At 39.1% G+C, this 13,633-nt stretch overlaps 1 long non-coding RNA gene across 1 annotated transcript; it reads right to left on the bottom strand.

Annotated features, from left to right (window-relative positions):
- Positions 1-786: 786 nt before the first annotated feature.
- Positions 787-12,274, bottom strand: LOC129633325 (uncharacterized). Its single transcript, XR_008705028.1, has 3 exons — positions 10,900-12,274; positions 8,770-8,897; positions 787-1,310 (listed from the first exon to the last, which is right to left on the bottom strand). It is a non-coding gene; the product is annotated as an uncharacterized LOC129633325 (long non-coding RNA).
- Positions 12,275-13,633: the final 1,359 nt, after the last annotated feature.

Here is a 13,633-nt window from a genome sequence, read left to right as displayed (position 1 = left end):
TTAGGGAATCAGTCAGATAGCACACTAGCCAGATGGGAATTAAAACTAACCTGCCTCTTCAGAATGAAAACCTTTGAAGGAGGGTACAAAATTACTTATTATAGTTAGATGCTGTATTTATTTGCTGTTTTCCCTAGGAAAATTGACTTTTTTAAATGAAGGCTTCTGTAGTTATTGCTGGTGGAAAAAAAAATGGGCAATTTTGAAATAATTAAATCCTCTATATAGGTTTCTTTCATATAACTCATCTATCCTTTTGCTCTCTGAGGATCTTGCAAAGCAATGCACCTTAGGAAAAATACAGGGGAACACAACTCTTTTTTTCTCATCTTTCTTTTTGTGTGCAATAAAAGAGTACCCACAGGAGCTTTCCATCATAGCTCCAAATGTATAAGCTAAATCTAATTCCCACTTACATTAGCTAATCTCACGTTTAAATCATGTTGACGGTATCTTATCAAGACTTTGAAAATTGCTTAAGCATTATGTTTACTTGAATGAATTGTAAGCTAGACATTGCTCAAGCAATTTTTTTAAATTCAAGTTTATTCCCTCAAATTTCACCTCATTTCTTGTACTAGGTATGTAAATTGGTCAGCTGTTCAGTGAATGAAAATCTTCTACCCACAGAATAAAAAAGGAAACTAGACACTTACCCTTTATCTTAGTAACATAAAGTATAAATGAATATAAAGTGAATAAAACTATACAATATAGATATTTTAATAAAGTGAATATATAAGTACATGTAGACTATTTGACACAGGGACAGAATATGAGATGCATTAGACAGAGATTGTAAAATATTAAATTCAAGTGAATACTTATTTAAAATAAAAAAAAGAAATTGTTAAAGTACAAACTTCTAAAAAGTGGTAAAGAGCATGTTACAAAATCCAGAAGAAATGTATAATACTTTTATTAATTAACTGATACATTTCCATTAATAGAATACTTGTACTCCTACAGCTTTAGCTTGCCCCATCTTATAGCAATGATTTTTTTTTCCCAAAATATCTAATTACAAAGCATCATATTTTTGTCCTTTTATGTCCTGTTTGGTGTTTCATAAATATTATGGGATCATGATTTTTTGAAAAAAGTCATTAGCCATCATTGAATGGAGTAGTGCTTATCATAAGTCATAATGGGAGATGAGTGACAGTGTTAGTTGCCCAGTTGTTTCCCATTCTTTGTGACCCCATAGACTGTAGGCTCCTCTATCCATGGTATTCTCCAGGCAAGAATACTGGAGTGGGTTGCACTCCCTTCTCCCAGGCATCTTGCATTGCAGATGGATCCTTTACTGTCTGAGCCACCAGGGAAACCAAGAGTATGTATCAAAATCAATGACCAGCTATGGCTGATCTTCATGTCCTTCTGTTGACTGTACAACTGACATTTTCTTTTCTGTCCTTTTCATCTTCTTGCTTGAGAAGGTCCTAGTCCTTATCAACATCTTCGTCTTCTGTCCCACTTTTATGAACTATAATTCTTGGTTGTGCTTAGTTGCTCAGTCATATCCGACTCTTTGTGACCCCATGTAGCCTGCCAGGCCCGTCTGTCCATGGGAATTCTCCCGTCAAGGATACTGGAGTGGGTTGTCACACCCTCCTCTAGGGGATCTTCCCAAGCCAGGGATCAAACCCAGGTCTCCCACATTGCAGGAGGATTCTTTACCATCTAAGCCACCAGGGAAGCTGGTATACTTACTCTTATAGTTAATACTGTACACATTGACTTATTACTCAATGTGAGGGGTTTGGCCACTTGAATACTTCCCTCTTCAGGTTTTTTTTTTTATCACACCTGCCATTTGGGGTGTGCCATGTCATCTGGAACCACAGGATTTTAGCAGAACAACATGCATCTGAAATGCTAAAATAATCCAATAACCTGGCAAGCAAAAAATATGTCACACACAGTTTAGAGAAGCCATTCCAACACCAGCGTAGCTAGCAGCAACTTAGCTCTCCCTGTATATTACTTTCCTATGACTGCCGTAACAAGTTACCACGTGTGGTGGCTGAGAACACACACATATTCCCTTATGGTTCCAGAGGTCAGAAATGTGAAATCAGTTTCATGGGTCAAGATCAAGCAGGCCACCCTCCCTCAAGAGGCTGTAGGGGGGAATTCATTTCCTTGCCTTTTCCAGCATCCCTTGGCTTGTGAAACCTTTCCTTCTTCTGTACAGCCCACCACACTATCTAAGTTTTATACATGTAACCTGTATGAATCACACATAACCCAAACTAGGTGAATATCCAATTCAAACTCCCATCAGCTTAATTCCAAGTGTCCACGGCCACTTAACCATCATAATCTGAAGGGAAACATGACCCAAAATTTAGAGCAGAAAGAGCAGTCTCAATTAATTGAAGTTAGAATATATTATTTTTGTGATTTTTATAAAATCTAGGACTTTATTATATCAACTCAATCATCACAACTCTTAGGTTTTATAGATGAAGTACTTTAGTTTCAAAGACAGTACAAGTGCCCCAAACAGGAACTTAAAATAGGAGCATGCGCATGAGGGACCCTCTGACTAAAGCTGCAGCAGCTGCAGGTAAATCCTTCTCTAATGTACTATTTACCTCTCCCAGCATTGTGTTTTTGTGTTCTTGGTAGTAAATAAGAGAGACTATATTTGTAGTCAAAGGTATCTCTATGCAGATTTTCTAGTACTATCTTGTTTTGGTTTGTTCATTTTTTAAAATTGAGGTAAAATTCACATAACCTACAGTTCAGTACATTTCAGTCCACTCACAGTGCTATGTAAATGTCACTTCTGCACACATGTTTAGTTCCTTCAGTCATGTCCGACTCTTTGTGATCCCATGGACTGTAGCCTGCCAGGCTCCTCTGTCCATGAGATTCTCCAAGCAAGAATACTGGAGTAGGTGGCCATGCCCTCCAGGGGATCTTCCTGACCCAGGAATCAAACCCACATCTCTTATGTCTCCTGCATTGGCAGGCGAATTCATTACCACTAGCTCTACCTGGGAAGCCCAAACATCACCTCTCTAGTTCCAAAATATTTTCATCACCTCAAAAGAAAATGACTTCTTTAAGAAGTCATTTTCCATTTTCCACTGGAAACCACTAACCTGTTTTCCACCTCTGTGGATTTACCTATTAGGATATTCTATATAAATGGAATCATATACCATGTGACATTTTGTGTTTGAGTTCTTTCACTTAGCATAGTTTTCAAGGTTCATCATGCTGTCTCATGTATCAGTTTAGTTCAGTTGCTCAGTCATGTCTGACTCTTTGCGACCCCATGGACTGCAGCACGACGGGCTTCTTCCCTGTGCATCACCAACTCCCAGAGCTTGCTCAAACTCATGTCCATTGAGTTAGTGATGTCATCCAACCATCTCATCCTCTGTCATCCCCTTTTCCTCCTGCCTTCAATCTTACCTAGCATCAGGGTCTTTTCCAATGAGTCAGTTCTTTGCATCAGGTGGCCAAAGTATTGGAGCCTCAGCTTCAGCATCAGAACTTCCAATGAATATTGATTTCCTTTAGGATTGACTGGTTTGATCTCCTTGCAGTCCAAGGAACTCTCAAGAGTCTTCGCCAACACAATAGTTCAAAAGCATCAATTCTTCAGCACTCAGCTTTCTTTATTGTCCAGCTCTCACATCCATACATGACTACTGGAAAAACCATAGCTTTGACTAGATGGACCTTTGTTGGCAAAGTAATGTCTCCACTTTTTAATATGCTGTCTAGGTTAGTCATAGCTTTTCTTCCAAGGAACAAGCATCTTTTAATTTCATGGCTGCAGTCACTATATGCAGTGATATTGGAGCCCAAGCAAATAAAGTCTGTCACTGTTTCCATTTTTTTCCCCCTTCTATTTGCCATGAATGATGGAACCACATTCCCTGATCTTAGTTTTTGAATGTTGGGTTTTAAGCCAGCTTTTTCACTCTCCTCTTTCACCTGCATCAAGAGGCTCTTTATTTTCTCTTCACTTTCTTCCATAAGGGTGGTATCATCTGCATATCTGAGGTTCTTGATATTTCTCCCAGCAATCTTGATTCCAGCTTGTGTTTCATCCAGCCTGGCATTTTGCATGATATACTCTGCATAGAAGTTAAGTAAGTAGGGTGACAATATACAGCCTTGATGTACTCCTTTCCCAATTTGGAACCAGTCTGTTCCATTTCTGGTTCTAACTGTTGCCTCTTGACTGCATACAGATATCTCAGGAGAAGGTAAGGTGGCCTGGTATTCCCGTCTCTTGAAGAATTTTCCAGTTTTTTTGTGATACACACAGTCAAAGGCTTTGACATAGTCAATAAAGCAGAAATAGATGTTTTTCTGGAATTCTCTTGGTTTTTCAATGATCCAGCAGATGTTGGCAATTTGACCTCTGGTTCCTCTGCCTTTTCTAAATCCATCTTGAAAATCTGGAAGTTCTCAGTTCACATACTGTTGAAGCCTGGCTTAGAGGATTTTCAGCATTACTTTTCTAGCATGTGAGATGAATGCATTTGTGCAGGAGTTTGAAATATTTGGCATTGCCTTTCTTTGGGATTGGAATGAAAACTGACCTTTTCCAGTCCTGTGGCCACTGCTGAGTTTTCCAAATTTATTGGCATATTGAATGCAGCACTTTCACAGCATCATCTTTTAGGATTTGAAATAACTCAACTGGAATTCCATCACCTCCACTAGCTTTGTTTGTAGTGATTCTTCCTAAGTCCCAATGGACTTCGCACTCCAGGATGTCTGGCTCTAGGTGAGTGATCACACCATCATGGTTATCTGGGTCATTAAGATCTTTTCTGTATAGTTTTGTGTTTTCTTGACACCTCTTCTTAATGTCTTCTGCTTCTGTTAGGTCCATACCATTTCTGTCCTTTATTGTGCCCATCTTTGCATGAAATGTTCCCTTGGTATCTCTAATTTTCTTGAAGAGATCTCTAGTCTTTTCCATTCTATTGTTTCCCTCTATTTCTTTGCAATGATCACTGAGGAAGGCTTTCTTACCTCTCCTTGTTATTCTTTGGAACTCTGCATTCAGATGGATATATTTTTCCTTTCTCCTTTGCCTTCAGCTTCTCTTCTTTTCTCAGCTATTTGTAAGGCCTCCTCAGACAACCATTTTGCCTTTTTGCATTTCTTTTTCTTGGGGATGGTCTTGATCTCCGCTTCCTGTACAATGTCATGAACCTCCGTCCACAGGTTTTCAGGCACTCTATCAGATCTAATCCCTGGAATCTGTTTGTCATTTGTATAATCGTAAGGGATCTGATTTAGATCATACCTGAATGGTCTAGTGGTTTTCCCTACTTTCTTCAATTTAAGTCTGAATTTGGCAATAAGGAGTTGATAATCTGAACCACAGTCAGCTCCCGGTCTTGTTTTTGCTGACTGTATAGAGCTTCTCCTGGAGAAGGCAATGGCACCCCACTCCAGTACACTTGCCTGGAAAATCCCATTGATGGAGGAGCCTGGTGGGCTGCAGTCCATGGGGTCGCTAGGAGTCGGACACGACTGAGCGACTTCACTTTCTCTTTTCACTTTCATGCATTGGAGAAGGAAATGGCAACCCACTTCAGTGTTCTTGCCTGGAGAATCCCAGGGATGGGGGAGCCTGGTGGGCTGCCATCTCTGGGGTCACACAGAGTCGGACACGACTGAAGTGACTTAGCATAGCATAGCATAGCATAGCGCTTCTCCATCTTCAGCTGCAAAGAATATAATCAATCTGAGTATTGACCATCTGGTGATGTCCATGTGTAGAGTCTTCTCTTGTGTTGTTGGAAGAGGGTGTTTGCTATGACCAGCATGTTCTCTTGGTAAAACTCTGTTAGCCTTTGCCCTACTTCATTTTGTACTCCAAGGTCAAACTTGCCTGTTACTCCAGGTATCTCTTGACTTCCTACTTTGGCATTCCAATCTCCTATGATGAAAAGGACATCTTTTTTTGGTGTTAGTTCTATTATGTCTTGTAGGTCTTCATAGAACCATTCAACTTCAGCTTCTTCAGCATTAGACATTGGGGCATAGACTTGGATTTGTGATACTGAATGGTTTGCCTTGGAGACGAACAGAGATCATTCTGCCATTTTTGAAATTGCTTCCAAGTACTGCATTTCAGACTTTTATTGACTATGATGGCTACTCCATTTCTTCTAAGAGATTCTTGCCCACAGTAGTAGATGATATAATGGTCATCTGAATTAAATTCACCCATTCTGGTCCATTTTAGTTCATTGATTTCTAACATATCGATGTTCACTCTCGCCATCTCCTGTTTGACCACTTCCAATTTACCTTGATTCATGGACCTAATATTCCAGGTTCCTATGCAATATTATTCTTTACAGCACTGGACTTTACTTCCATCACCAGTCACATCCACAACTGGGCATTGTTTTCACTTTGGCTCCATCTCGTCATTCTTCCTGGAGTTATTTCTCCACTATTCTCCAGTGGCGTATTGGGTACCTACTGACCTGGTGAGTTCATCTTTCAGTGTCATATCTTTTGCCTTTTCATACTGTTCATGGGGTTCTAAAGGCGAGAATACTGAAGTGGTTTGCCATTCTCTTCTCCAGTGGACCATGTTTTGTCAGAACTCTCCACTATGAGTTATCCATCTTGGCTGGCCCTACACGGCATGGCTCATAGTTTAATTAAGTTAGACAAGGCTGTGGTTCATGTGATCAGTTTGGTTAGTTTTCTGTGATTGTGGTTTTCATTCTTTCTGCCCTCTGATGGTTAAGGATAAAAAGCTTCTTGAAGCTTCCTGATGGGAGAGACTGACTGTTTATCTTGTATCACTTCTTTTTTATGGCTGAATAACTTTTCATTGCATGAATAGAATACATGTGTTTATCCATTCATCAGACACTTGAATCATTTCCACTTTTTAGCTACTATGAATAATGCTGTTACGAACATTTGTAAGCATTCTGCACCCAATACCATCCTGTGTGTGTTTTCCCTATACCATTGCATAATTCTACACCAGTTGGACTGATTGATTTATCTTATAATTGAATGCTGACCCTCTCTACCCAGAGATATCATTAGATTCCACAACTTAAGGGTTCAGTCCTACAAGATTGCCCCACAACTTCAGATGCCAGTTTCAAGCCCAGGTTGCAACCTGTGCTTCTGACTACAAATAAAAGCTTCCAACAACCTCTCCTTAGATCAATTAATTTGCTAGAGTGGCTCACAGAACTCAAAGAAGCAGTTTACTTACCTTGACCAGCTTATCACAAAAGAATATAACTCATGGGACTTCCCTGGTGGTCCAATGGCTAAGACTCTGTGCTCCCAAAGTAGGAGGCCCAGGTTTGATTCCTGATCACGGAACTAGATCTCACAAGCCACAATGAAGAGTTCACATGCCACAACTAAAGATCCTGCGTGCCTCAACTAAGACCCAGTGCAGCTAATTAAATAAATAAAGTTTAAAAAGTACATAGCTCAGGAACAGCAGGATGGAAGAGACATGAAGGACAAGTGCTGGGAAGGGGCAGAGGCTCCCCAAATCTCCATGTGCTCACCAACCTGGAAGTTCTCCAAAATGCCTCATTTTGGGTTTTTATGGTGACTTCATTATATAGGTGTCTTCCCAGGTGGTGCAGTTGATACAGAATCTGCCAGCCAATGTAGGAAACTCCTGTTCGATCCCTGGGTTGAGAAGATCCCCTGAAGCAGGAAATACCAACCCAAACCTGTATTGCCTGGAAAATCCCATGGACAGAGGACCTGGTGGGTTAGAGTTCACGAGGCACAAAGAGTCAGACACAACTAGCACACACGCACGCACACACTACACAGACATGACTGTCACTGGCCACTTATTGACTCAACTTTCAGCCCCTCTCCTCCACCAGGTGGTCAGGGGGTGGGCCTGAAGGTTCCAACCCTCTTAACAGATGATCTGTTTTCCTGCCAACAAGCCCTGGTCATCAGGAGATTTCCAAAAGTCACTTTAAGACTCCTCATGTAAGAAATTCCAAAGGTTTTAGGAGCTGTGATCCACAAATGGGGTGAAAACCAAATATATATTTCTTATTATAAATCACAATATCACACTCAAGTATAAGTTTCTGTTTGAACGCCTGTGTTCAATTCATTTGGTAGAATTGCTGGTTCAATAATAATTTTATGTTTAATTTTGAGGAACTCCCAGGGGTTTTTGCAATTTAAACTTTGTCACTAAGTGAAGAATAAAAAGCAATTTTCTTAACATGGTCATGTAGAGTTATTTTGAGGGGAGACTGGCTAAGAAAGTCAAAGAAGAGAAAATGAAACATCCTAGATCAGCTTCTCAGTGGCTTTTGATCCTGGCTGCACATTGGAACCACCTGGGTAAGTTTTTTCCACTGGCAATTAAATGTCATGGGAAAACTTGACTGAAAGAGATTAAAAAAAAAAAAAAAAAAAAACCTGGGGGAAAAAAAAAGTGACTCCACCAAACATCTCCCCCAAAATGTTTGAGTTGAGTTGCACCAGCCAGACAAAGCCATGATAGCTGGTAGTACTGAGATGGAGTCCTGTCCTAACCCATATGTAATATCTTCTCCAGCTCTGGAAAGACTAGACATGAGACAGTCCTGAAGAAAAGTGAAATGACTCAGAATCATTTGAATTGCCCATACTTGTCAGCAAGCCATTTGAATTAAAATGACAGTTGCTGAATTAAAACTGAATTAAAACATCCCTGTTGGAGATCTTACAATAACAGGGGCCATGAGATGGAAACAGGTGGTAGGAGGCACTTACCAAAAGGAAAACAGAGAGGTCAAGGACAGCCATGTTACCACACTGGGACTCTTGTAGTAGGATATTGTTGAATATATGCCTAATAACCATTTGTCCACCTTCCTGGCTCAGTAAGCCTATATAGCAATCTGCCAGCCACAGGAAATAAATTATGAAATATGTAAGTCAGCACTTTCTAAGCTATGGAATATGATACACTTGTGAGTCATAAAGTCAATTTTGTGAGTCAAAACCAACAACAAATTGTATTTTTTAAATAAAAGATATCAACAAATGTTACAATGTTAACTTAAAGTTTTGTGAGTTAAACTAATAATACATTAAATATACTCAAGAATTTATATGCATCTTTTTAAAAAATAAAATCATGTATTTTAGACTTTAGGATATAAAGTCACTTAAATAAAGACAAGAATCACACTTTCTCAGGGCCTTTACTATATAATAAAGTCAACAGAAAAATGAACCCTTGAAAAGAATGGCTAAATCCATTAATCAGTAAATGTCCATAGAGTAAATCTGTAGAGTACAACAAATATTGTGTCTCATATACATTGTGGAAATTTTTTCCCCCAACCCAAACTATTTATAGGAAAGTAAGCTATCTATGTTTTCTATCTTGAACCCTTGGAGCGTATTTCAAACAATAATAATAATAGCAATAGCTAATCTTTATTAAAAAGCAGAGACATTACTTTGCCAACAAAGGTCTGTCTAGTCAAAGCTATGGTTTTTCCAGTGGTCATGTATAGATGTGAGAGTTGGACTATAAAGAAAGCTGAGCGCCAAAGAATTGATGCTTTTGAGCTGTGGTGTTGGAGAAGACTCTTGAGAGTCCCTCAGACTGCAAGATCAAACCAGTCCATCCTAAAGGAAATCAGTCCTGAATATTCATTGGAAGATCTGATGTTGAAGCTGAAACTGCAATACTTTGGCCACCTGAGGCGAAGAACTCACTCATCTGAAAACACCCTGATGCTAGGAAAGATTGAAGGCAGGAGGAGAAGGGGACGACAGAGGATGAGACGGTTGGATGGTATCACCAACTCAATGGACATGAGTCTGAGTAAATTCCAGGAGTTGGTGATGGACAGGGAGGCCTGGCATGCTGCAGTCCATGGGGTTGCAAAGAGTCAGACACAACTGAGCAACTGAACTGAACTCTTTGTTGAAAATTCTCTTTGCCAGACACTGTTCCAAGCATTTTGATTACATTAGCTCATTTATTCCTCCTAACAACTATTGTGTTTTAAAGATAAAGAACTTTTATGCTCAAAGACATTAAATAACTCCCATATGTTTAAAAATAAACTTCTATATAACTCATAGACCCAAGAAATGATAGAAATTAGAACACATCTTAAACTGACATAATAAAAAAAAACATCAAAATTCACGGGAGTTACTAAAGCTGTGCTTAAAGGATAATTTATAGCTTTTTATGCACACAGAAGAAAATACAAAAATCTGATAATCATCTAAAGCATTAATTTCACAAAGTTGAAAGAACAGTAAATTAAAGTCAAAGAAACAGAGTAAAAGAAATAAAGACATGAACACAAGGTAAAGAAACAAACACACAACAGAGAAGTCAGCAAAGCCTAGGACTGTTTCTTTACAGGGGATACATAATTTGCCTAAATAACAGAGGGAGATACCAGCCCAAAGCTCCTTGGCTCCCTAAGCAAAGCTTTCAGGCTGTGGTCTAAAGAGCAACCCATAGCCACCATCTGGTCCTGAGGCCCTTGAAGCACATGATCTTAATAAAAGCAACTTTGTTTATAGAAGATGGAGCCAGAAATATAAGTGAAATCGGCTTTTATAAATGCACTCAACAGTGAAATCATTCTTGTTGCAACATCTTGGCTAAGTTTTTGAAGTCCACATCTTTTCTATGTTAGAGTAATTCTCAAGTTATTATTTTATAGGGAAAATACTGAAAAAATAGTAAATTGCTGCTTATGTGAAATAATATTTCATTTTATACTGAACAAGAAACAATCTGATTACTATTTTATACTAAAAGTAGAATTTGGTTAAATAACATTCTCCATGAGATTAATAAAGTTACTTGGAAAAGTCTTAAAGTTACCGTGAAGATCCTAGGTGGCAGGAATTTTATACACTTACCTGAAACACTCCCCAAACTCCTCGAGTTAATACTCTGCACTCTGTGATATTTCACAAACATTAATTCAAAGATTTACTGCCCTGGTTTCTCCATTTTACCTAGGGTGTTTACACACCCATTTGAGCCATAAATCTCCGTGGATCTTGGAGTATGGTATCAAGACCAGCAGCAGCGCCGGCAGCACCTGGATTTGTTAAATATGAAAATTCTCAGGCTACCTCCCACACCTACTGAGTCAGTCTCTCCAGATGGAGCCCTGCAATGGGGCTTAACAAGCCCTCCAGGTGATTCTAATGCATGCTGGTGTTTGAGAACCACTGCTCTGAGTTGAGAAAGTCTTCCAGAAGCATCTCAAAATGTCACCTGCAGTACTAGCTTTAGGCAACTCATAGGGGTCAGCACATCCACAGGTGTTGGAAGTTTTTGCAGAGTTTGGCTCTGATAAAGCAGGAGATGGATTATCAGAGGAGGAGCTTCCGTAGCTCTCAACAGAAGACAGGTTCTACACTGTGAAAAGCGGCTGTAAACAGCACTTCCCAGCATACTGCAAGAAATGACAGATTTAATGAGCTTATAACACCAAGAAATACTTGCCTGACTATTTGATCATTCACCAGAGTATAACTATCCCACCCCTGAAAAAAGGTCATTAGCAGAAAAACAGAAGTGAAGAAGTCAGCTGAAAAAAAAAACAACCACTATTTCAAGGACAGCCAATTAAAAAGTGACTCAATAGAATAAAAATAAGAAGCACCAGCACTTTATCACCAATTATGCTAAGGTGACAGTGGCTATATTTACTCATCTACACTTTCCCCTGCCTTATTCCTGCCTCTATTTTGAGAAGAAAATGAAGAAAAATGTTTCCCCTGAGTTTCCCCAAGATCACACTTTTTCAACTTAAAAAAAAAAAAAGTGGTCACAATAGCCAGGAGAGTCTCCTGGGAGTTTAGGAACATTAATCTCTTAACAAAGAACAGAACCCTTGCCTTTCCAGCTATGTTTTCTTGTTGCTGTTCCTTTTTATTTTTTTAATGTACTTTCTTCCTTCCAAATCAGACAAGAGATTAAACTGAAGTTCTGAGTGAAACTGCAATGATAATTGGTAAGGGAGAGGATAAAGAAATGTGAGCACACTTTACACTTCTCTCTCCCTTTTACCTGATTTGTCACACTGTGTCCAGGTGATAGCACCACCAAGTAGAGTTTTCTATAGGTCAAGGCTCTGGCTACCCTTGGGGGGACAGAAGAGCATTAAGCTGGGGGTATAGCAGCCTTCTCTCCTGTCTCCCCAATATCAAGGCACAGGTGCGAACTCTGCCTTTTCTAGAAAAACACCTCTTTTTACAATTGTTTTTTCTACTTATTAAACTATAAACATTTGATAAATGGTCATTTTAACAAAAGAATCCAAAGATGCATCTATAATATCAGTAATGTTTAAATAAATCTGTAATGAACATTTGTGGGGAAATCTTCTGTTGTGTGAATTTAGGTGGGATCAGATTCAAAGAGCAAGACAAAGGATTTACACATCCCATCTCCCCACCTCCCCACCCTCCTATCCTCCCATGCTCAGGCTGCACCAACACCCCTATTGGGACTATTACATCTAAAGGAAGTGATACAAGATTCCATGGCCAGTTGGCAGCAGTGGAGGTGAAAGTCTTAGCAGTGAATTTGCTAGTAGGAACACGTGAAGCCACGTTACTTAGTGGTGTGACCTCTACTGTGACCTCCTGTACCAAGGCCCTGCCAAATTCCCAAGCCTCGTGCTTCAGTCTTAATCTTCCAACCAGTTCCGTGAGCCCCTTTCAGCCCATACTTTGGAATATTCTCAATAGTGCAAACGTTTTCCCTTTAAGGGTAGATTTGACTTTTGAAACAGCCAGAAGACATTTGGAAACAAGCGATGATACTAATTCAAACTATATATGGACAAACACATTCATACACACAAATGAGATATGATTATCAAGTTTTGACATTTTCCTGCCTGAAAAAGACAAAGAAAATGATGCCAAAAATGTTTTGAGCAACGGAAACATTGTTAAAATGAGTGCATTTTAACACTTCTTAATATCACTCTTTAAAAGGATGGAACTAATTTGAATGTTTATTCTTGTATTTGTAAATTAAAATCATCTCATTACTGCCTACTTACTGTGCTACTCATCTCCGCCCAGACACAACAGGACCTCACATAGACCCTAGAAATACTACATAATTGATATGACAAAGCTAGGCTTCCAGATACATAATTTAATTACCTTAAACCTAGAAAATAACAACTCTGCTCTCTTCTGCCTAGTATTATACTCCTTACACTGTAATAAAGCAAATTAGCTTTGTCCTGATGGTTTGTTTACCTACCTAAATACACTATTTAGAATAGCATTTTTATGATGATCTTCAATAGAAGCAAATGTTTGAATTATCTTGTTTTAAATTACTGTGCACTTTTGATACTCTTATCTATCTGTTTCTAGTAGGAGGTGCTGAGCCATATTTTTCTTTTTAGTTGTATGCCATGAACTGGACCTAAGTTTTTATTTTCTCCTGTGAGTTTTCTATTTTATTGAGATATGTTTCACATACCATACAGTTCACCCATTGAAGGGTAAAATTCAATGGTTTTTAATATATTTCCAGTTGTTCACCCAACACAGCTGTGATTTAAGAGGCATCAGCCAAAGGAAGAGGGACAGAAGAGGAACTCCTTCTCAAATTATG

Source organism: Bubalus kerabau, chromosome 18, assembly GCF_029407905.1.
Source record: "Bubalus kerabau isolate K-KA32 ecotype Philippines breed swamp buffalo chromosome 18, PCC_UOA_SB_1v2, whole genome shotgun sequence".
Lineage (NCBI taxonomy): Eukaryota > Metazoa > Chordata > Mammalia > Artiodactyla > Bovidae > Bubalus > Bubalus kerabau.
This window is presented reverse-complemented; position numbering and strand designations above follow the sequence as displayed.